Below are 3,859 nucleotides of genomic sequence, written 5' to 3' on the forward strand. Positions count from 1 at the left end.
AGTCACATATTTTAATTACAGTAGCGTTACTCATGACTTTTAAAGGGGACATTTCATTTCCAAGGAATTTCTGAGGATTTTTAATATAAGGTTTACTTATCCCCATATTTAATAAATATGTATTCCTGAAGTGTGTAAAATAATATTAAATGTAGAAATTCAGGCATCTTACTCCGGATCCAACTTAGCTCGGTGTCATTGATTGTTATAGGCGCTGTTCTTTAGCTCAGTAAATGTATTTTCATACCAGGCTTCAAATGAGAAGAGTAAATATGAGACAGCATCAGCATCAACTGACGTGAAACTGTACAGATTGTCTGCAGCATATTTGCCCCCTTTCTACCCTTGGCACTAAGACCAAATTAATAGGACAATAAAATCATCCTTGGTCTTTAGTGGTCTAATATGAAGAAAGTGTGCCATATAAAAATGTTCTGAGGCCAGTTTAGTATTTCCTTGTTTTGAAATGTTGCTGATCATAAGAAAGAAAATCATGGCCAAGAGAAATTTAATGAGGCATTTCTTGCAGCAGATGCCAAAGCTCATCCACTAACTGCCTCTTAACCTGCACATTCTAAGGTTAATTTGCTAAGTGAGTATTTATCTAGCTCTTTATTCTGATACCTCCCAATGAGCAGGAACTGAACAGGAATCTTGCATGTACCATATGAAAATATTGACAGTAGATAACAAGGCAGGTACAAGATACTGACAGCTGAAAGAAAACCATCTCCTGCTTGTTCTAGAGGGTGTGCCGGACCCATCGTTCACATATATAAAATATAAAAAATATCCAGAGTTATTATAAACATTCTTAAAAGATATAAGTTATTTTATTTTTTCAAGAAACATTTAGAAATATTCTTATTTGAGAAAAAAAAAAGTGTTCAATTAACACAATCCAACTTAGCAAATGATAATAGTTGTGTAATGAATGGAATGAAAACATGTTAAAAATATATCTGAATTAACAGGCTAACATATACAAATACACGTTTTTAAAACTATTGTTGGAGAGTAGGATATTGCAAGAAGGATATTGCAGAACTAAAAAAAAGTACAGAGACGATCTAGAAAATTAGTAGAGGGGGGGGTGGAAAACATTAGTTATGAGGAAAAACTGGATTTATTTTCTTTAGAATATAAGTGCCTCAGGGGATGTGATAGAACCATAAAAATACATACAGGGTAAGTACAAATCACTATGTGCTAACCTGTGTATTAGCAGGAATATACAACAGATAAGAGGTCACGCATTGCGGTTGGAAGAAAGAAATTTTCGCTTACAGCAGAGGAAAGGGCTCTTTGCAGTAAAGACACTAAAGATGTGGAGTTCTCTGCCTAAAGAGGTTGTGTTATCAGATTCTAATTTAAAAAAAAAAAAAAGTTTTTGATGATTTTTTTGCATAAACAGAATATTCAAGGATATAACTGATATGTAAACAGGTTGTTGATGCAAGGAGAAATCTGATAGCCATTATGAAGTAAAGAAGGATTTTTTTCCTTTTTTGGAATTAGCTACAATTGTTTTTTTTTTTTTTTTGCTTTTGCACCCAACAAGGCAGCAGCTCTCCTTCCAGGCAGGTATTGTCCCCTCTGCCTATTCCACTGCAGCCCTTCTTCCAGGCAGGTATCGTCCCTCTCTTTCTATTATGCAGCAGCTTTGCTTACAGTGATTTTAGTTATTGCCATTACAAAGGCAACTGCAGCTGTCAGGCCTAGCTCTTCTGATTTATCCCAGGACTAGAGGAATCCTGCATCCAGCAAACAGGTCCAAAGACTCTGTCACTAGAATCCCTACAAATACACACGGGACACAAGTTCCAAAAGGAACTGACATGTAAAACTTTATTTTTGTTGGGACTAGCCCATATGATCATTACATTTAGATTGCTGTGATAAACATTACTGAAATAATTCAAATAATCAAAAAGTCACAAAATATACAGAAAATTATAATAGTATAATAACATATTTATAAAGGGATGGGGAAGACAATAATTAACAGAAAATATCTCTCCTGCCTGCAGAATTAGCAATATGCAAATCTTCCCGAATATGTAACTTAGCAATTGTTGCTTATTAGGTAGTGCATATAGCTGTTGCTAGATCCTTGCAACCAACAGGTGGCGCTGTACAGGCTCCACAACCAAATACACCAAGATGATTGCAAGTATTAGCAAGATAGGAGAACACAATAACCTTTAACCCCCAAACAACCACATTACACACACCCTGCACCCACAATGGTCACAGGGTGACAAACATAGGAATAGTCCGGGCCCTACATAAGATGTCCGTATGAAACCTCAGGTGATGGTGACTGCCGTCACAAGCGGGTTGCAAAGCATTCCTTGGGAATCCTATAAGGGTAATCCCATTACTATGAACTTGCCACTTGCTAAAAGGGGCCAATTGTATAAAATGCCCCCCTCCCCAATTTGTAATACTCTATATAGATAATGAATTAATAGAAATAATGCAAAATAAAATTAATACCTTCCAGGAGTTGAAATTTCTTGAAGGACTAAGACAAGCTAACTGCATATTTAGACAGAGAGAAAATTGTTATTATGTGCAGCAAATGCACGCCATGAATAACCTGAACAAAACTGATGTAGGCAGTCGAGAAAATTGCATTTCTGCTGCCTGATTGACAGCTCTGGAGATCAGTTTTTAGCTGCAGGATTTTATTTATTTTTTACAAATCGTTGAAATTATAAGCCACCGTAAATTCTGGAAGTAATTGCAGGGTACTGTCAGCACCAAAATCCTTCTGATGCTAAACTCTTTTGGTACGTAGAATGATCCTTTACTTTTCATATTTGGCCACTGCACATCACTAGAATGGCATCAACATGCTATAGTGAATTCAAGTCTACAACTAGAACAAAATGGGACAAATGCAAGAATAGAGAATCATTTAGATACATTTCTAGTTTTACCATAACATATTTTAAAATTTTACAATATTAGATCAAGAAATATTGATAGGTCATCAATGCGTAAGACTTAATTCAAATCTGAAATGCAGAGCTCCATTGCCAGTAATACAAATATATAACTGTGTTCAAGAAAGTGACCAGATTTAAAAATGAGATAATTACCACTCACAGAGGCAGCAGGGACATTTCATTGGTGATTATGTCACTTCTACAAATTTGCCCAACTTTTCCAATCACAACACTCTGATAGATCTAATTTCCATAATATGTCTTGCCAGAAACATAAATAAAATATTAAACAAATTTTAAAAGAAAAGTAAAGCCCTACCTGTTACAGAAATACAACCAACATGAAAATTACCAGCCTGAATGATGTCAAAGCATGATGGAATGTACTTTGCATTGATTTTTTATTTTAATTTACTAATCTCTTCTCACTTCATTCTAAAAGTGAGCAGTCACAAGGAGATACGCCAAGTTCAGGGGGTCCATTTTATCTTTCTCCATCCTGTCTCACTTGCGTATTTCTGTCTCTTACCCACACATTTGTGTCCCTTTGGATGGACATCCAACCTCCACTTGTGACCCACTATTTCATCCAACCCACTAGTGACCTTCATTCTCCATCACAAACAATACTTTGTTCTTCTCTCTACATTCCACCCCAAATTGTGACCCTTAGGTTTCCATGCAAATAAATACTTATTAACTTGTGAGTGGGGCACGATGCAATAATATTGACATTTTTCCACCCCAGTAAATGTTTCACATGAAAGAAATATGACCAGAAGTTGTAGAGTAATGTGTACGTGGTGAAATATGTATATGGTATTACAAGGGTTTTCACAGGCTGTATCTCACACATGAAGAAAAACAAGAATATCTGCTCACCTGGGCCCTGGAACACTAGAATC

The sequence above is a fragment of the Pelobates fuscus genome, chromosome 6 (genome assembly GCF_036172605.1).
Source record: "Pelobates fuscus isolate aPelFus1 chromosome 6, aPelFus1.pri, whole genome shotgun sequence".
Taxonomy (NCBI): Eukaryota; Metazoa; Chordata; class Amphibia; order Anura; family Pelobatidae; genus Pelobates; species Pelobates fuscus.